The 22218-nt window shown below is 40.6% G+C and overlaps 1 long non-coding RNA gene across 1 annotated transcript; it reads left to right on the top strand.

Annotated features, from left to right (window-relative positions):
* Window positions 1–765: 765 nt before the first annotated feature.
* On the top strand, window positions 766–5835 carry LOC129441527 (uncharacterized). Its single transcript, XR_012368044.1, has 3 exons — window positions 766–891; window positions 1649–1731; window positions 4890–5835. It is a non-coding gene; the product is annotated as an uncharacterized lncRNA (long non-coding RNA).
* Window positions 5836–22218: the final 16383 nt, after the last annotated feature.

Below are 22218 nucleotides of genomic sequence, written 5' to 3'. Positions count from 1 at the left end.
TTTCGGCAAACCGACCAACGTAAAAAAGCTGTCTGTCTGCTGGCATTTCTTGGGTGGCAAGCCACCAGCGGCTTGCCCCTGCTGGACCACCGTTGGTACACCAGTGGCAAACCGCCCCAGCAAACAATGACCTGGCGGTCCGCCAGCGGTTTTTGGGTGGCACGAAGTCAGCGGCTTGACGCGGTCGGACCACCGTCGGGGCACCTTCGGCAAACCGACCAACGTAAAAAAGCTGTTTGTCTGCTGGCGTTTCTTGGGTGGCAAGCCACCAGCGGCTTGCCCCTGCTGGACCACCGTTGGTACACCAGTGCCAAACTGCTAGGTTTCTACTGAAACTAAGAATTATAAAAATCTTAAGAAAATACATGAAAAACAATATGAGACTGCATATAGGGCTTATTTAACGAAATGCATACATATTTTTTAATATTTCAGTTTAAAAGAATTTTAAGGATAGAATAAAAAATGAGAGATAGTGTTTAATACAATATAGTCCACGTGCAGGCGTGGTAATTTGGACATTTATAGACAACAAAACGAGTTTGTGATTTCATAATCATTTGAGAAGATTTTAAATTGTTGTAGTGATTATGTCAATGTGTGAATTTGCCATGACGCGTGTGCTGTGCGCGCCGAACATGTGCCCTTTTTGGCTAGTTCGACTTCATGCAGCGCCGCAAGGACCGACAGCCGGATGACGTTAAATACCGCGAGAACGGTTCGAGAAATCATACGAAGTGTAATTTCGTCTCGCGGCAGTTTAACGTCATCCGTCTGTCAATTCCAGCGGGGCCGCAAGCAGGAAGTCGAACAGCCTTCTTTCTCAATACGGATTACCATGAGGTGGGACTGACGAAGCTCCTCTTTCACGGGTTTCTTTACTGTTTTCAGGTAAGTTTAGTCCCTCAAAATACACAAATAATACACAAAACTATTATTGACACGTAACAGAAACGCTTGTGTTGAATATTTACTTCATAGAAATGTTTTTTGTCTTAGAGAAAGTCTGATAGCATGTGGACGCTTTTCAAAAGTGATAATGTTAGGGTGACTATAGCTTTTGCATTGTTTATTAAGTTTTGGCTTTTTAAAAAGCAACTTCGTGTGTTGATGAGATGATGTGAAAGCTTTGTTCAGGTTGTCAATGCATTATTGACATACTTTGTTTAGCCTAAAATATGCAATGTACTGCACAGTTAAACGGTGAAAAAACTTTCATATAGCGTGAGTATTTGGTGAAAGTAGTACAAACACATGTTTTATCGTAAACATATATATACAAAAAGTTGTTATTTTAATTTAGGAGTGATCAAAATAACCTCTATAATAGAAGAGAAGCTGAAGATTTCAAAATTTTCTGAAGGGAGCCACAGACAGAGATGTAAACTCAGGCAGGTTGAGAGCATATTAACTCACTTTTTTCACAACATATTACCATGAATCTTGTCATTTTTCTGCGTTTATAGCAATTATTCCAGGAAGGTTTTAACATCCAAACGTGAGTTGCACCATATGAGCAATATTAAATGAACAAGTAAACCTAAAAACATAGATTCTGTTATATTTTGTATACTTTAATTTTATTTTCAGTGTTTCACATCCTTTTAATATTGATTGCTTTGTGACAAATTGCATGTTATGTTTGTAGATTTTCCATGCTGATATCCGTGCAGCAGAGTCGAAGCAGACCTGTCAGAAAACATCTCTAAGGTGCTATGAATCTCATAACTAGTAAGTACAACCTTAAACTAATACATTGCTGTCAGAGGTGGGTAGAGTACCCAAAATCTGTACTCAAGTAAAAGTACAAGTAATTATACAAAAATGTACTCAAGTAAAAGTAAAAGTATCAATCTAATTATTTACTTGAGTAAGAGTAAAAAAGTATTAGATGAAAAAACAACTCAAGTAGTTAGTTACTCGTTACTTCCGATCTGATAGAGAAGTAAGCGCAAAAGCACTGAATTTCAGACTACTTGGAGGGTTTTCACAAACCTCTCCTTAAAAGTCTCATTGTTCTGCTTATATAGAAGTAAAGCAGCCTATCTCAGTCCTGCAATGGGTAAATTAACATCACGTAACGTGTCATTTTAGAAAAAATCTGAAACACACACACACACACACAGATGTTTTTCTGACGGTTAACTCTGTATTTATTTTCATGTTCACAACACAAACTTGCAAGTATCTGCCTTTAAATATGCAAACAGTAAACAAAAAAGAACGTGTGTGTCTGTTTGTTATCATGTTTTTATATGAATAGGTTATTTTCATTGCCATTACAGTGGAATTACTGAACATAAACAGGAGCTTAATAAAAATTATCATTTTAGAATTTCATACTGTATGGAACTTATCTGTTTGTGCAAATCAACTCTACATTTATTATAATATATAATACATGTTTCTTTAAAATCAAACTTTATTCTTTTATTTTTATTCATTCATCCTTTAGGAAGGATTTAAATAAAATACAATCCCGTTTTTATTTGAATGTATTTTCTACACATTAGTGAGGTGTCCGGATTTGTGTATAAATGCAAGACGTCCTTACATTATGCTGTTCATTTTGTTTAGTTGTGGCGAAATGATATGGAAATATGCAGATGTGAACGTGCTGTTTGTATGGTTTAACTTACACTTGTTTGGTCATCGCTTGCACAACAGTGCATATGGCAAAAAAACTCAGCGTGTGAAATGACCATTAATAGTGTTCAAATAGACATTACTGTGACTTACCACTTCAGGTTGGATCTTGAATTCCTGTACGCTGAGATGTCAGCTCGTTTAGTGAACAAAGCATGGATCGCATTACGAAACTATTCTTTTTGACCTCTTGGAGTGAAAACATAGACCGAACTTGAAGCCACACATGATCTGCCTCCGTTATCTCGCACAACGCACACGCGCCCTCATTTGCTTTTCCTATCATCTACGCGCGGTCGCGCGCACTAAAGGGTGTGACCGCGCGGTTGCGCGCGCTAAAGCATGACGCAGCCTGTCTCGCGAAACTTTCGAACACGCTCTATAAACTTTTTTTTTTTTAAATATATTCATTAATTAATACCATTTGACAGTAGTGCAGTAACGCGGCCGAATGTAGCGAAGTAAAAGTACAGTTTTTTCAGTAGAAATTTACTTGAGTAAGAGTAAAAAGTACCTATCCTTAAATTTACTCAAGTACATGTAACGAAGTAAATGTAATTCGTTACTACCCACCTCTGATTGCTGTTTACAGGTTTAAGGTTGTGGTTTATTTATAAACTGCATCCAATTTCATTGGTAAAAAACAATGTTATTTTGTGTATTTGGTATAATATGCAATGTGTTTGCGTGGTGTACGGTTAAAAACACATACATTTTTAAAGCTTTAGATTTCCTCCCTTCCTCAAACGCATTGATTTTGTACAGAACTCATCGATCTGAAATGCGCTGTGTCCCTGATTGGCCAGCTAATATGTACGTTGTGATTGGCCTGAATATGTCTGACGTCAGCCGGAAATGTGACGCTCCTGTTTGAAAGATTCGGTCACAATGCAATGCTGACAGGAGTTAATGTGTAGGCCATGAGTAAAAGCAGGAGCAATTATAGAGACAGCGCATTATTTGAAAACCACGCCCACCGGGGGAAAACAATCCAACCATCTCAATTTACTTTATATTGCATTTCTGGCTTATAACCAAAAATGAAAACTGCCTGAAAGCTGCTGCGTGACAGAGTCTAAAACCCAGAAATAAGTTTTTAGTACCAAGCTATAAAACTCAGCATTTAAGGAGACAAAAGTGGATCGCTGATTATGTTTCCCTACAGTGGGCAACTGGGCATAGTTCTAATTATAGTAGTACTATGACAAGTTGCCTGTATCCAGTTTTGTGTCCTTGAAACGCTATTTTTTTTGTGTCAACAGCTTATAAAATCTTATTTCTGGGTTTTTGGCTTGTTAGCTCAAGCCTGGTCCAACCAGACTCTCGTACATTCATTTAATTTGTACAGGGAGTCTGGCCACGCTCCATTGCAAAGTGTTACTTCCGTTAAGGAGGGTCTTCTGTTGAAGTTTAAAACTATTGGATCTGCCCAGAGTCACTCAGGATCTGCCATAGGCAATTGTTAAGGTGTGGTCGTGACGTATGTCATCCGCCAAAATTGTCTGGAAACAACAAGTTTGAATGATCAGACCAACAAAACTTAGCAAACATTGTTCTTGCTCCGGCTTTAACTTATGTGTATTCGGCAGTTTTGCAACAACGGACTGAATAGCTTTTCTCACGTCTCTCTCCGCTGCCATTACTGAATTACAACTCAAACTGACGCACGACCTCTGTTCGCTGATTGGTCCTGCAGATTTTTGCAGGAGAAAACAAAACTCTACACAGCAGTCCCAGACATTGTACTGAAGCGAAATGAAAATTAAGCTGAAGCACGTAGGAGGGCGGAGCCAGGCTATGTTAGCTTCACACCCTGTCACACAGCAGCTTTTAGGCATTGTTGTGGTATTTGTTATAAGCCAGAAATGACATGGAGGTTCAGGCAGCCTCACGCAATACAAAGTCATTGTTACTCATTGTTTACGCATATCGTTAACATGTACTAATACATACTTACACACCAAAGTAAATGTAAAATCATGAGTCGGACCATAATTGCTCTTTAATAAAATACAATAAAAAAGCAAGGCTTTTTCACATTTTACTCCTAAATTCTCCCATGCAGTCTAAATCTAGAAAAAAACACCTCTTCTAAGACAAGCATTCACATACACAAATACATCTTATGACTTTGTTAGTCAGTAATTAAATAATAAAATGCGCAAATGAGCTTTTGCTTGAAATAATATGAACAGCAGCAATCCTAATCCTTCTCATTTTGCTTTTCTGTTTTTGTCCATCAGGATACACATCATAAGATAACTAGAGCTTACGGCTCTGTTTGGATCCAGCCTCACTTGTGAAGACTTCAGATGACGTAAACACTCACAAAGACATTATATGATGGCATCTACAGATGGACATACACAACTGCCAAATGTAACATATTGTAATTACTGCACCAAAGCGCAACCCTACAGATTTTCAACCCACTTAATATTGTTACAAACACAATATATGTTTATATTTGAAAAAAATATTCTTTAGCTAATTTTACTGATTTATTATTTGTCCACAATACTCTGCCAAAATGATGTTTTGCATCATCCAAATATTGTTAATGTACATATTACAGACATTGTAACAACACAAAGTGGGTTGAAAAAGTTTCTTCTTCTAAGTGCAGTAACTACGCAAACACTAAAATCGAGAAAAAAGTTCTTAAAGTGTTTTACACCAGCCAGTCAAACTTGTTACTGCAATTTTGGCAAACACATTTCTCTGATGGGACAAAATTAAACCAGGAGACTTTGTCACAAGACAACAGATCTCACAAAGCCCATTTCAACCTTTACCTCAATTTTGACCAAATGCATAGTTACTGCGCTTTGGCTTTGTTGGGCAGTATAGTAGTATTATAGTAATGCTGGAGTGAAAGCATGGTAACCATATATTTTTAAATCATGGTAAAGTTTGTGGTTACTAAAATGTAGTACTATAAACCTATGCTGTTGTAAGAGAATGTTTATTCTTTATTATTGTTGTGAAACCATGGTTGATTTTATATTTACCATGTGTTACTGCAAATGATGGTAAAATCATGGATAACTTTGCATGGGTACAGAAAGGTGTAAACTGGTTGTTTTTATTTGGAAGTCATGTTGGTTTTAATGCATCTGATAAATGTATATGCATTTGAATATTTATTCTGTTTACTGACAATAATAAATTTGCAGTTGCTGATGTAAATTGTTTATTATTGTGTTGAAAGACATTTGGTTAGCGTGATAAACAATTAAGAACCACGGACCGACCGGGCAGCTAGCAACCATTACCAGTATAAACCAGCGGACCTTTGCGGCTGCCGCTGGTGGTCCGCTGGAAAAACGATGGGTAAAACTCCTACGAGCCGCTGGCGGCATCCTCCGGTGGACCGCCGCTGGTCCGCTGGCCTTATGTTATCTGGGGCAGCGGTCCGACAGCGGACCTCCGTCGAAAAAGTAGCGGCTGCCGCTGGTGGTCCGCTGGAAAAACGATGGGCAAAACTCCGGCGAGCCGCTGACGGCATCCGCCAGTGGACCGCCAACTTTGCCGCCGGTGGTCCGCCGGTGGACCACTGACCTTATGTTTGCTGGGGCCCTAATAAAGATAAGAAAGAACTGCTGTTATGTACACAACCACAAAGATCCATTTTGTCTGTCAATATGAATCCTCTTTAAAACTTGCATCAACATCCACTCTGAACTATGAATTAACTTCTGGCTCTGTCTATTGAAAACAAAGGGTCTGAAACATATATACTATAGAGCAGGGATGGGCAACTTCAGTCCTGGAGGGCCGGTGTCCTGCAGCAGCCAATTAACTCATTCACCGCCAATGACGAGTTATCTCGTCAATTATGAGTTAATATTTAACTAATAAATATGCCTTTCTAGACGAATTTCAAAGTGAAAGTGTAATACCGCTTTTATCAAAAATGGAAGTCATGTTTTTGAATGGCCGTGCATCATTCCCTTAGTTTCCCCTGAGAGGGGAGAAATACTGATTTCAGTGAGGCACTTCCTTCTTTCAATGATGTAAAAATCGTCATTTTGCATCATTGAAAGAAGGAAATCCTGTATCTCTATTGAGTGTGAAAGACTACAGACACTCATTCCTCATTTTTCCAAGGTGGGGGCTATGGGTGGGACCCACTCACACTTCAGACCAATTAAAGATCAGTGGGTGGGACTTACGAAAATATACGAACACATACGGAAAAAAACGATCAGCCGCCATCTTTATGCTAAGCTAAGCTAAACAGAAGTTTTGGAGCGAGTCAGACTTCATGTTACAATAACAGTGGAAGTTAATCAATATGATATAGAAGAGGGTGATTTCGCAAGCGTGATGCTCTAATCCGCTGTTCATTGCACCTTTATGAGCCACAATACAGCAAAGAGCTGAGGCAAATCAGAAGCCCGAGTAGAAGCCGGAGTCTGGGCGTCGGCTGGGTAGAGGAGCCCGTGCAAGACACCGCAACCATCGGCCTCTAATGCGTAGAGAAGCTTGCCTGTTCTCTCGCTGTGTGCCCTCTTTATAACATTTCTGCATCAGATAAGGATATGGACGTTCGTTTGGTAAAGGTTTTCAGGCAAGAGAGCAACTTTGCGCCCGTTTGGACATGTTTATTTCACAGACGCGTTTCGGCTTCAGAGCAAACGCGCTGCGGATTATATGAGCTTGGACAGACTCGCGCTGTGTGCTTTCGGTTTAAGATTTCAGGATCAGATAAGGATATGAACATTTGTTTTGTTAATGTTTCTGGGCGCGTGCTTATTTAAAAGACGTGTTTCGGCTTATGAGCACAAGCTCCAAGAGCTGAGGCAGCTCGTCTGTGGAGATATTGTGCAGGGGACGCGTTTGTGTGCAGGAGGATGCAGGGATAAACGGACGTCTGACTAAAGTGAGTGTTTATATTTTCTTTGTTATACTAAGGTGGCATTTATATACACAATAGCATATCTGAGCGGTGTTTTATATGTCTATATTGTGAGAGCAGTGAGGCCAATATAACACAGATGTAATTACAGTAAACAAGAGACAAAAAGAAAATTTGTAAAACTAGATAAACATTTAAAATGCATACCCTTTTTAACTACTTGAAAAGACATTTGTACTGCGGATTTGAAACCGCACGTTACTGTTTAAATAAGACTTTGCTACACACCAGACCAGAGTGTTATTGTGTGTAACACAATGTAACATCACGTTTAAAAGTAAGTCATGATTGGTGTCTGTCAGACACAGTGGTGGTGGCTATTTTCTTTGTTTTACTAACATGGCATTTATGTACACAATATCATATCTGAGCCTTGTTCCGATTAATGGGAGTGGCTTGCAGAGCTGTGCATTGTGGTGCATAGTGGGAGTTGTAGTTTTTCATACAAATGTGCTCTAAAGTCAGGTTCTGTCTTTTCTCGGTCAAATAGGCACAAAATTCTACATTTATGTTACATTTTGACTACAAATATGACTCACTTTCCATAAAGATTAATGTTCCTATCGGTGAAATGGCCCTTTAAGGTCATACTAAGCACACTAGAAACTTTTATGCTGAGTTTACACCAAACGCGTTTTGGGCGTCAAAATCATGTCTACCGCGTCAAGTTTGCCGCTTGAACACTTTGAATGCATTCGCGCATGTAGAGCGAAGTAGACGCGCGTCCGAGGCAAAATCCGCTTCTTGTGGGAGGGGCAACTGCTGTGCGAGTGTCTGTTTGCAAGATGACTGATGTTGATTGTGCATTTATCAAGAGAGTTACCAGTTTATATTGGGTAACCTTACTATAGGGCGAAAATAAACGGCGCAGGTCGATAAACGTGACGTGACTCAAAAGTGAAGTGTGTATTACAACTTACCAGGTTGCCCAAAGTCCTTACTGACACTCTTCCAAGCGAGGTCCTTTTTATTCCTGTCTCCTCTATAGAAATAACAACTTGTGTCATATAGCTCCGAGTGACTGCTTGAGTGAGTGACTCCGGGCGGGGCAGCCACCACAACAGCAGGCAGGCTCCTGATTGGTTAACGCGGCCCGAAATTCCGCCAAAGTTCAAATTTTTCAAGTCAGCCGCAAAGTCGCGCGAACCGCAAAATGCACAAAAGCACCATTCGCACGTACTGCGCACAACGCTCAATTCGCGCGAGCTTCACGTGCGAATGAGTCGGAAACGCGTCTTCCGCTCCGCGCTGAACGCCTCTTCCGCGCCGCGGGACCTCCTGACGCGCGTCAACGCGTCTGCACATTGACTTAACATTGAAATCACGCGCGCTTCACGCCTCTACCGCGGTTGGTGTAAACGCACCATTAGGCAGGTGTGCTGAGGCAAGTTGGAGCTAAACTCTGCGGGACACCGGCCCTCCAGGACCGAAGTTGCCCATCCCTGCTATAGAGGGTATAGTGACACAGAAGAAATTAAGTGCTGTGCTGAACAGTGACCATTGCATCCTGAATAATTTTCTTATATTTTCCTAATGACAATGATAAACCAGTACTGAGAAACAAGTAGCAGGTGTATTTAAAAAGCTCACCTGTGAAGTTTCTTATGTTTGTGTGTCATCATGTTTCTGACCTGACAACCCTTGCTGTCTGTTTCTTGTTCAATCCTGACAACATATAAAAAATTAAAATTAGTGCAATTGTAAAAGAGAATTCTATAAATGATTCCGACCGACCCTGCCAATTTATGTGCGACCCAAATTTATTTTATGAGCTTGGGGAAGAAATATTACACATTAAATAAATACACAAAAACTTTGAGGCGAACTATAATTTACCTTTTAGTACAGCACCGTTTTTGTAAAGCACGCGATGCAACGTCCTCTACCAATGCTAAAAACAAGACAGCTATACGGTCGTTAACACAATCGTTCACACATCGTTGTCGTCACTTACAAAAGCACTGGTAACTTTTGGTGTGCATTCGAGATGCTTTTTCGTGCACAGCAACGTAATCTTTTGCGCCCGCCGAAAGTTGTAACTTACAGACCAAAAAAGACGAGCTGAACAACGATATGCAAGTGGGCTTTTCTCTTCCAGAGAGGACAAACAAAGGCTCATTTTTGCGGTCAGAAAGTAAATTATAATATTTGAATTTATGGCATTATGACCAGGGCTTGACATTAACACCCGCCAAATGCGGGTAGATTTCGGCCGTGGCGGGTAAGACAACTAATCCCACTAGCCACTTTGCCAGGTTGAATATAATTTTTTAATTGTAGTTTTCTTAAAAGTTATGCGAAATGATAAACAATATGCAATGCGACAACTTCCATGAGCACTCTGCACCCAGCGCAACGCAAAGAGACCGTTTGTTGAGAGACGCGCACGCGATCAGCGGGGCGTTGCGGACCAAAGCGTCACCTTCCAGAGAGCGCGCGAGAGCTGATGGATTTGCGAATGCACAAGAGGACGCAGTCTGAGCGCATACAACTTCGGGAAAGATAAAACAATTGCATGGAAGTGATTGATTAGATATAAATTGCGTGCAAACTCTCAGGGAAAGAGCGAAGAGAAATTCAGCGCATACCTGAATGCACACGAAATCAAAGAATACCCGCCAGCTGAGAGGTTTGCGCATCATTTTAATGTTACAATAATGCCCTCTCAACATTTGTCATTAAAAAGTCTTAAATCACTTTTATCAGTAACCATGATCAAGCTTATAAAATACAAATGCATAAACTAGCTGACAGTAAAATTTATGTACATTTCTTGACAGTATTTACTGCTGTTGTTAATAAATATTTAAAGTGGTTGTCGATGGGTTTTGTGTTTATCTTTTCAGTTTAGAATTAGTGTTTCTTCTACACCCCTGCTCTACTTTTAATATATTCATTCAAAGTTAATCTATTTATGCCTTACTTACTAGCATGTTTTTCATGCACCTAAATATATGATATGATCTATACTGATATACCAGCTATATACCAGCTAATAAATGTTGTCTTAATTTGGGTATTCAGACTGCATTTGAAATTCAGTCTGCATCTAATTTAGCAAGTAAATTTGCTCGAATTAAAGTCATTTTAGGATGCCAAAGTCAAGTTTAATCATATAAAATTTATTTTACCAGCAACAAAAATTTGGCCGGTGAAAATACTGAGTGGCTAGTAACTTTGAAAAACTAGCCACTTTGGCTGGTGAGCAAAAAAGTTCATGTCAAATCCTGATTATGACAAAAGAGATAATCCGTGGAGACGTGCTGCGCTGCGTGAGACAAACACGCAATATAGCCAAAGTCACCTCATATATCCGCTATTCAATTTAAAAATGTAACAATTTCCTACCTATCCCTTGCTACCACTGAAAAAAAATAAAATAAAATCCCTACCGACCCATCACCTAAACTGACAACCAACCAGAACCAAACTTTTTTTTTTATGCCTAGTCAAGCGATGCTATCAGCTGATTGTCAAACCTAACCCAGCCTATCAGCTGATCCGATTCCTATGCATCAATTGGTCCCTTTCAAACAGGGCGCCTTATTTAAATGGATTTTCAGTCTGTCTGCTTGACTGCTTCCACTGCTTTGCTTGCAAAAGCGCAGTTTCTTGCAACATGATAATACGCTTTTATTTTGCTGTAACGTTACTCACCCAACTGCTGACCATGTCTGCCGCCGCAAATGATAACGTTACAGATCCGTGGCAAATTGAATTCATTCAAGAATCCCAGCAACAAATAAGTCAAGCGGAGGAAGCCATTAACTCATTCATCGCCAGCCTTTTTGAGAAAAGTTGCCCACCTGCATTTTTCTGATTTTAACAAAAGTTTCACAAAATTCCTTGCAGGAAAAATTATCTTCAATAAATATATAAACATACAAATTATATCAAATTAAAGAACACACCCTCTGCTTTCAAACAAACAATAAACAAACAAACAAACAAAATGGGGAAAAAACGTTTCATTACATATTTACTTTTTCCACTTAATTTAACCACTGAAATATGGATATTTCTCTTCAAAAATACAACATTTTGAGCAAAAAGCTTAAAAAATTGCGTTTTGTAAAGGAATTTATGTTAGAGATCAGACTCAGAATGACTAGCAAACATAAAGGCAGTTAAAATAAATCATTAAATGTTTTTAACTTCCGTTTTTGATAAATTCGGTTTGGCGCTATCTAGTTGATAAAAGCGGTATTACACTTTCACTTTGAAATTCGTCCAGAAAGGCATATTTATTAGTTAAATATTAACTCATAATTGACGAGATAACTCGTCAATGGCGGTGAATGAGTTAATGACGAAAGCAATGCTTCTGTCCGCCGGAGCTCTCGCCTGGCAAGTAAATCATCATGTAGTCCTCCCCGCATCATTGACTGGCCACTGCCGAAATTACTGGAAACCTTATACAGACACGACATCCCGGCACCAACTGGAGCTTCGCATAAGGAACTGTTTGCCTTGCTTTGTGAAAAAATTGACGTCCCAGCAGCAGATATTCCTCCTCCTCCTCCATTCTCCGGCAAGAAACAGACGCAGACGTCATGACGATAGTTGGCGAATGGTTATTATTATTATTATCATCATCATAGTTTAACATTTACATCCACAATGCATGCTTTTCCTCGCATGAGGGTTTTTGAGCTTCACTTTACGCGGAGAGCTTGTAAAGAGAGAATTCCTTTTTGCACGTACCTGCACTTAATGCGCGCGTCTTGGACTCCTCCTAGCACTAAATCCAGCGCGCCGCGTCATGAGCAGCTGCGCTTCTCTCTGTCTCACGTGCACGCGCTCTCACGTCTGTCTGAAGTCTAAACATAAACTAAAGTAGTAATCCTTATGTATTTGTTCAGTTTAATGCGTTTCATGGGAGCTGAGGCAAACTTTACTTTTTGTTTAAAATACGACCCGCTGCATTTTGGCGCCTCTCTCACTCTCGCGTACGTGCAGAGGGAGCTTGCGCTGTCCGAAGTAAGATCACTAGGTATTAATCCTGTTTATGATATGCATTTCAATTAGTTGTAGCAACACGTCCCTCGTGTTTAATATATGATTGTGTTTAAAATATGATCGCGTTCCGCTGGACCGGTGCGTTTAAAAAGGCACCTCATGAGAGCACCACTGTTTGACGTGTAGTCTTTTGCAACAACACTAAACAAATGCATTGAATTGTTTGTATGTGCGCACGTGTGTGTATGTGTGTGTGCGCGTGCGTGCGCGCAGATGCATGTTTTTACAGTTATTAAGTAATTATTGTTAGGGTTTTAATGAAGCGCTCGCATTAATGGCTTCAGTTTTAAGAAGGTTGTGGTCATGGCGGTGTTGCTCTTGTTCTTTTTTTTCCACCCATCAAGTGACTTGTTAAAATGAGTAAAAAATTAACAAATAAAAAAATTAGTAAACTACTGCCACGCCCCCGATACTATCGTGTATCGTCGATCTCACACGCTGACGATAGGACGATCTCAAAAAGGGGCATATCGCCCAACACTAATAGTTACCTTAGACGCAGGCTCCAGATCAGATCTCAGTTTCTGGTCTTTGCTTCTTGAAAATTGGAATGGCATTTCTTTTTTTTATCATGATGATCTGGAGTCTTCTGCAGCCTTTAAATTGTATACAGATGCTGCGCCTTCTGTCGGTTTTGGGGGGGTTTTCAATGGTCAGTGGTTTGCTAGCAAATGGCCAAAGGAGCTGCTTTCCATGCCTGATAATAACATGTCCACTGCTCTGTTGGAATTATATCCCATAGTGATAGCTTGTATTCTGTGGGGGAAACAATGGTCTAGAAAACAAATTCTGTTTTTTTGTGACAATGAGGCAACTGTTAATATAATTAACAAAGGTCGCTCATCAGTTCCGTTTATCAACAGATTCGTCAGGCGCCTTACTTGGTTATCTGTCATGTGTCAAAAACTGGAGACATGGACGAATGAACCCATACGCAAACGATATCGGGGAGTGAACACTGAACATTTAATAACAAAGAACAAGAAAACAAAAGCCCACGTGGGGGCAAAACTACATACAACATGAAATACACTGACATAACATGATTTACAAGACTAGATGAAAAACTAAACTGAATGAACAATGAGCACAGCTTGACATGACAGGAATGAACACAATGAACCAGCGCCAGACAAGAGGAGATTAAATAGGGAAACTAAACGAGGGCAACACAGGTGCAAGGGATGAACTAATAATGAATAATTAACAGGGAGAACAAGGGGGCGGGGCCTAGAGACGGGACACCAGAGGCCATGCCACACTTAACAAGGCATGAACCTCCACATGAAACAAGAGACTGTCAGAACTCTGCCACTACAATAAAACATAAATATAAAACAGACTCTCGTGGCAGAATCCTGACATCATGGATAACTTCATTTTTCGAGCTGCTCATATTCCAGGTTTAAACAATCAAATTGCTGATTCCCTTTCTCGATCCACCTCCTGTGTCCGGATTCAGCGCCAGCCAGCTTGGTTTGCCCTCTTTTCAGCCAAATGGTTCTAGATTAGACATGACCCTTCAATCTTATTTGCATTCAGCAGCCAAGTACATGCGTAGTGGTTTAGCAAAATCAACATTAAAAATGTACGACTCTGCTTGGTCTCATTTTAGTTCTTTCTGTGCCACTTTCACTGTAGATGTACTTCCTGTCAATGTTTCAATTCAATTCAATTCAATTCAATTTTATTTATATAGCGCTTTTCACAATACTCAATTGTTTCAAAGCAGCTTGACATTAATAGAAGCAGTAAAAGCACAGAAAAATGACAGATAGCACAACATAATACACAATAGCATAAGCTGTCAAATTTGCTGAGGCTATGACTCGACATTATGAACGAGCGTATTACTAATGTAACGTCTAGGAGAAGAAGCTAAATTAAGCCCAAGCAGGCTACCTCCCCGGGGTAAAAAACCCCCTAGGAGAAAAAAAACAAAAACCCCGGGTTGTTGAGCCGAGGAAAAAAAATAAAAAGTCCTAGGAGGGAAAAACCCTTGGGAGATATATATGTATATAAACACATATAAACGGATAAGGAGATTAAGCGGGGATTAAGCGGGGTTTAAGCGGGTTCTGCCGGTGGTCGTTGGTCAGGCATCAGCTGGGCATCACAGTGATGGACGACCAGTAGATCAGAGGTGAGTCGACTTTCACATCTACCGGAACTGGGTCTGTTTGTCCCATTGTCCTCAGGGTCGAGGACAGGACAGGGAGAGAAAAACAACATCATATTAGCGTAGGGGCCGTTCACATGTAATGCAAGTGTCACACAGTGATGTGGTTGAATCAGCTTAGTTTCAGACAGACTAACTATTGCGGCATAATTATATTATCCACAGTTGAGGATTTTGCAAATTGGGGGCCCACTGCGACGGTATATATGGTAACTAAGGGTCACCTTCTGATTTTTAAGAGAAAGAGAAAATGAAACCTGTCGACCCGTTTGACTAAGGCCTGTAACCCCACTGTCGTCGTTAATGCAGGTTCAGTGGCAAACGGGTCTATATTGCATGCTATTTACAAGATCATGAGAAAACGCCAACATCGCAACCTGACCATACGTGCCAACCCGTTTGACTAAGGCTGGAGGCCCCACTGTCGTCGTTAATGCAGGTTCAGTGGCAAACGGGTCTGTATGGCATACTATTCACAAGACACAAAAAAGCGCCAAAATCGCAACCCGACCATACGTGCCAACCCGTTTGACTAAGGCCAAAAGCCCCACTGTCGTCGTTAATGCAGGTTCAGTGGCAAACGGGTCTGTATGGCATAGTATTCGCAATATAAAGAAAGCGCCAAAAGCCCAACCCAACCGTACGTGCCAACCCGTTTGACTAAGGCCGGATGCCCCACTGTCGTCGTTAATGCAGGTTCAGTGGCAAACGGGTTTGTATGGCATACTATTCACAAGAACACGAAAGTTCCAAAATCGCAATCTGACTATACGTTAAGATAAGGTTTTTATTTATTTATTTGGTTGGTCTGTTTTATGACCGCGAGTGCTTTGTTCGGTACAAATAACTATTTCGAGTTAAGTACTTTTACTAGACAAATTATGCGAATGCTTTGTTGAAGAGAAAAGTTTTAAGTCTAGATTTAAAATTATCGACTGTGTCTGATTCTCGGACATCGGTTGGTAAATCATTCCAGAGCTTAGGGGCTAAGTAGGAAAATGACCTTCCACTTTTAGACACTTTTGATAGTCTAGGGATAATCAAGAGACCAGAATTTTGTGACCGTAGTGTGCGTGATGGATTGTATTCTGATAGTAATTCTCTAAGGTATGCGGGTGCTAGGCCATTTAAAGCTTTGTAGGTGAGTAGTGATATTTTAAATTGTATGCGATATTTAACTGGTAGCCAGTGTAAAGATGCCAGAATTGGGCTTATGTGGTCGTACTTTTTAGATCGAGTAAGTACCCTTGCGGAAGCGTTTTGAACTAGCTGAAGCTTGTTTACTTGATTTGCATGGCATCCCCCGAGAAGCGAGTTACAATAGTCTATTCTAGAGGTCATAAAAGCATGGATAAGCTTCTCTGCGTCAGATGTAGACAGTATATGGCGTATTTTCGAGATATTTCTAAGGTGGAAGAAAGCTGTACGGCAGACGTTGGCGATATGACTATCGAAGGATAAGTTGCTGTCGAACATCACACCTAAGTTCCTTACCGTGGAAGATGGCACCACAGTGCAGCCATCTATGTGCAACGTGTAATCTGACATATTATGTTTGTAGCGATTCGGTTCAATAATAAGTATCTCTGTCTTATTGGAGTTCAGCTTAAGAAAGTTATGTGCCATCCAGTCACTAACATCGCTAAGGCAGTCTGTTAGCTTAGAAAATGTGTGTGTTTCGCTGGGATGTGAGGAGATGTAAAGCTGGGTATCATCCGCATAGCAGTGAAAACTTATGTTATGTTTCCTGATAATGTCTCCTAGAGGTAACATGTATAACGAGAACAGGATAGGACCTAAAACCGATCCCTGCGGTACACCGTATTTAACCAGGGAGTGATATGACTCTTCCTCGTTTACATAAACAAAGTGATAGCGATTGGTTAGATACGACCTAAACCATGCTAGCGCCTGACCACTGATACCAACATAGTTTTCTAGTCTATTGAGTAAGATTGTATGATCTATTGTGTCAAAGGCTGCACTAAGGTCTAATAATATAAGAATTGAGATTTCACCACGATCGGATGTTAATAGGAGGTCATTTGTAACTCTAAGCAACGCTGTCTCTGTGCTATGGTGGGGCCTGAATCCTGATTGGAACTTTTCATATGTACTATTATTTGTCAAAAATGTGCGTAACTGGCTTGCCACTACCTTTTCTAATATTTTCGAAAGAAAAGGGAGATTTGAGATTGGTCTAAAGTTATTAAGCTCTCCCTGATCAAGCTGTGGTTTTTTAATCAGTGGTTTAATAACTGCTAGTTTGAAAGATGTTGGAACGTATCCTATTTCTAGCGATGAGTTAAAGATATTTAGAACCGGGGTTGACACTACAGGAAATACCTCTTTAAGTAGTTTTGTGGGAACGGGGTCTAATATACAGGACGATGATTTGGATGACGTTACTAGTTTAGAGAGCTCTTCTATTGTAGTAGGTTTAAATGAATCAAGATGTTCGTGTGGTAGTCTAGTGTTAAGTGAACTAACGGGTAGAGTGGTGGCTGCCTGTGTAGCTACGATGTTTTCCCTTATAGCCGTAATTTTGTTAGAAAAGAAGTTCATGAAGTCGTTACTATTGTGTTGGAGTTTACTATTGGTTTCTGTTTGTTCTTTGTTTCTAGTCAGTTTTGCAACGGTGCTAAAGAGGAAACGAGGGTTATTATGATTCTCATTTATAAGCTTGCTAAGATAGGTAGATCTGGCGGTTTTAATAGCCTGTCTGTAGTGTTTAACACTATCTTTCCATGCTGCACGCCATACTTCTAATTTTGTGCTTCTATAATTTCTTTCCATTTTCCTAGTTGCCTTTTTAAGAGCTGCGGTGTGATGATCATACCATGGAGCTGGCGGCTTTTCTTTGATTCTCTTTTTTCGAATGGGAGCAACGGCATCCAATGTGTTAGAACAGACATTGTTTAGGTTTTCTATTACAATATCTAGATCATCACAGTTATCTGCATGTTTAATTTGGGACAGGTCTGGAAGAGTGCTAATAAAGCTATCTTTAGTGGTGGAAATTATTGTTCTGGCTAATCTGTAGCATGTTGTGGATTGAGTGATCCTATCTAGAAGTACAGTGTATGACACAAGGTAATGGTCAGAAACTGCATCACTCTGAGGTGATATTTTGATGTCATTAATATTAAGCCCGAGTGACAGAATTAAGTCTAATGTGTGCTTACGAGTATGCGTTGGCCCTGTCACGTTTTGTCTAATATTGAGAGAATTTAGAACATCCATAAACGCACGTCCTAATGCATCTTTATGGTTATCCACATGAATATTAAAATCACCAACGATAAGAGCTTTATCTACAGTGACTACAAGCTCAGACAGAAAATCTGCTATTTCTTTAAGGAAATCTGCATGGTGGCCCGGAGGTCTATAGATTGTAGCTAAGGCAAAAGAGAGCTGTTTGTGGTTACGATCAGTTATTTCCATATTTAACAACATTAGTTCAAATGATTTAAATTTTAGTTCAGATTTTTGGTTTACTTTAAAAATTTTGTTGTATATTGTAGCTACACCACCCCCTCTCCCCTTTAACCTAGGTTCATGTTTATAATAATAGTCTTGTGGGGTGGATTCGTTTAAACTAATGTAGTCGTCTGCTTTAAGCCAGGTTTCTGTTAAACAGAGTGCATCTAAGTTTTGGTCATTAATTATTTCATTAACAATAGGTTCTTTATTGGTAAGCGATCTAATGTTAAGAAGGCCGAATTTTAACATTCGAGGTTCATCTTGTAATGTATTGTTTTCTAATTTTATGTTGGTCAAATTTGTACGTGATGTGGCAAGCGGTGCTCTGTATTTGCTTGTTCGGGGAACAGATACAGTTGAAATGTGTTGATATTCTGGTAAGATCGACTCGAAGTTCTGGGATATATGTGATCTAGACATATCATGCCAGCTAACAGACGGACAGTTAAGCTGATCCGTCTGTTTCCTGACCTGGGCCCTGGATAGTCATACTATATCAGAATTAAGAATATTAATCAGATTTCTGGTGAGTATAGCACTTCCTTCTGATGTCGGATGAAGGCCATCTCGGGTTAGGAGAAATGGTCTACCCCAGAAATGCTTCCAATTGTCTATAAACCCTACATTATGCTGAGGGCACCACTTTGACATCCAGCCATTGAGAGACACTAATCTACTATGTGTTTCATCTCCCCGGTAGGCGGGGAGGGGACCAGAGCATATTACATTGTCTGACATTGTTTTTGCAATTTCACACCTCTCCTTAATATTATCTTTGGTGATTTCCGACTGTCGGAGTCTGGTGTCATTTGTTCCGGCGTGAATAACAATCTTAGAAAACTTCCGTTTAGCATTAGCCAGCACTTTAAGTTTGGATCTAATGTCAGACGTTCTGGCTCCCGGTATACAGTCGACTAGGGTGTTTGGTGCCTCAATGTTAGTGTTCCTGAGTATAGAATCTCCAATGACCAGGGCACTTTTAACAGGTGTTTCAGCTAGTGTATTCCTTAGGGGATCGAATCTGTTAGAAAGTACCGTAACGTTATGGGTCTTAGATGGACGCCGTATATGACTATGCCGCCTGACAGTCACCCAGTTAGACCGCCGACTTGACTCTGATGTCGGAACCGAGCCATGTGTATTATGATAAACACTATGCGCGCTCGATACAGTATTTATAATGTTTACATTAGCATCTGATGTCGGAACACTATGTGCGCTCGATACATTGTTTGTAATGTTTACATTAGCATCTGATGTCGGAACCGAGCCATTAGTCTTTTCGCTCGATACAGTATTTACAACAGTAACATTAGCGGTTTTGCTATCCTCAACTAGCGTTCGGATGCGCGATTCTAGTTCAGCAACCTTCTCAGTTAATCTTAATACTTCAATACACTTAGTGCATGTAAACCCATCTATGCTAACGGCAGAAGCTAAACTATACATGTAGCAAGTAGTACATGTTACAATAACAAGCGGAGTCTTACCGCTTTCATGCTGGGCGATGGCGTCTTTGTTTACCCGAACGCGCTCCGCGGAGCTGCATCGCGTTGGGGGTTTGGTTGTGGTACGCCTCAGTCGCCTGCGAACGTCTGGGTCCAGGGTGATGTTGGGCATGCTGAATCTGCGAAGGCCGGGCAGCGGCTCCTCCACAGCTTCCCGATCGCTTTCATGTTGGGCAATGGCGTCTCCGTTCACTCGCTTACGGTCCGTAAAGCTGCATCGCGTGGAGCACTCGTTTGTCGCATTCCTCGGTCGCTTGTGGACGTCCGGAGACATGGTGAAGTGGGCGCTGTAGCTCGCGGTGGATCTGCTCAAACCGATCAACTCCTTCGCAGCTTCCCGCTCAGGCGAGGACAGGTCAGAAAAGCATATATCAGATGAATCCGCCATTAGATCGGAAAATGCTAGCTTCAGTCGGCAGCGTTTGTTGAAGCTAGCGGGCTATATGCTAACACTTTAATAACTGAGAACTGATGTTTTTTCAAATGCTTGCTTCTGCAGTGGACCACCACCATTCATGTTGAACTTTGAAATTAATGAATTTTATGGAACTCTGTCCAGCATTCTTCCGGCACGGCCTCTCAAGTTTCTCCCTCCAGTTTAGCACAGCTTTGACACAAGACCAAACGAGTGTGGAAGATTGCTTTCCCCTTGGCTCATATGGTTTCATATGTTAGTGCTTTTATAGTCCACTGTTTTGAGTCCCATAAAATGCAGCCTTCATCCATCAAGAGTATGATCGCCGGCATTCAGTTCCATCTGCGCTGCTTGGATCCATCCACCATCAGCTTGCTAAAAAATCCATCAATTCGTCTCCTGCTCAATGGACTTAAAAAAGAGAAACCTAAAGGCAATGATCATCGTCTCCCTCTCACACTTCCACTTTTAAAAAAATTAATATCACGTCTGAGAGAGGGATGCTTTGGGATTTGTTCTGATATTATGTTGGAATCTGTTTTGCTTACGGCTTTCTATGGTTTTCTCAGAGGTGGCGAGTTTTCAACACGCACAGATTCTTTTAATCCGTCACATGACCTCACAATATCTGATGTTTCAATATTTTCTCACCACTTCACCATATTTCTAAAGCACTCAAAAACTGACCGGGATGGGGAAGGATCTTTTGTTTTTGTGTCTGAAACTAACTCTGCTTTTTGTCCCCTGTCGTCCATGTTGGCTTATCTGAGGTGTCGTCCACAAGCTCGTCTGGACGAGCCATTATTTACAACAGAGCCCATGTCCAGAGCCTGGTTTGCATCCCGTTTCCGCCTGCTTTGTCAATTCTGCGGGCTACCCCCAGAGTGTTATTCGGCCCATTCGCTGCGCATAGGGGCTGCTACAACTGCAGCTTCCTCTACTCCCGTTTCTACCCTAAAAGCTATGGTAAGATGGTCTTCGGCAGCTTATGAACGGTACCTCCGGCCAGATACTCGAGCCATCCTTGAGGCTCAGAAAGCTATGAGTCATGATTGTGATCTGTAGTTAAAATAAATATCGCTTCAGTAATTTATTGTTTTCTTTTTATTTTACTGCTTCATCTAGCTATTTCTCTGCTAGCTTCATGTAGTTCTATATAGGTATTTTTATTATTATTGGCTTCTTGAAAATTTTTTTTATCCTCTGCTGGCTCTTCGATAGCAGGAAGAGCCAGGGATGATTGCCTGGTATGGTCTGTTTGGGGGGAATTTTGCTGCTATCCCAGTTTATATGGGAGATTGTCCCCAGAAGCTGCTGCTGTTCCCTCACTAGCTTTCATGGAGGTCATAAAAAGGTTGGGGAATTCAGAACAGAGCCATACCGCCAAATGTAATTTTAACATCTTGCAAATAAACATTTTTAAATGTCAAAGATTCGTCTTTATTTTGACTCAAGTGGTCCTGACTGTACAAATATATTTAAGTTCCATTAAACTTGCTAATTTTTCATCAAGAGAAGTAAGCAAAATAACACCATTACACTTCATTTCAATTCAAATACCACATACCAACAACTTACACTGCTTGACTTTTTCTTACAAACTTAGGAGTTAAGAGTTTTATTCCGCTTGAAATCGTGGATACAGCGCGAGGGACCGCAGGTACAAGCATAAGCGTGTGACGTAACATGTGATTGCCTGATAAATGCAGTTATTGCAAATTCGCGAGCAATAAAACATCAACATCTCATCTAACGTTAAGTATAAACACTTAATCAGTAACATGAAATTAAGCAAGCAGTATTAATTAACTGACCGCACTAATCCAGCTGCCGTGCTGCTCCTCTTTACAAATGACTGACAGAGGTGTCTGTGCGGCGCCTGTAAGACCTCTCGGATATAAACTGACTGAACTATGATATCAACGCTTTTCTACCGAACAGTTGTCCAAAAAGCCCGTACATTTAGGTGCTTTTCTGAAGCAATAAACAACCAAGTTGTTAAGTTGATAACACCAGATATCATATCAATTAATTAATATTCATAATC

This window comes from Misgurnus anguillicaudatus, chromosome 25 (assembly GCF_027580225.2).
Source record: "Misgurnus anguillicaudatus chromosome 25, ASM2758022v2, whole genome shotgun sequence".
Taxonomy (NCBI): Eukaryota; Metazoa; Chordata; class Actinopteri; order Cypriniformes; family Cobitidae; genus Misgurnus; species Misgurnus anguillicaudatus.
Note: the sequence above shows the minus strand (reverse complement) of the source record. Positions and strands in the feature narration are given on the sequence as shown.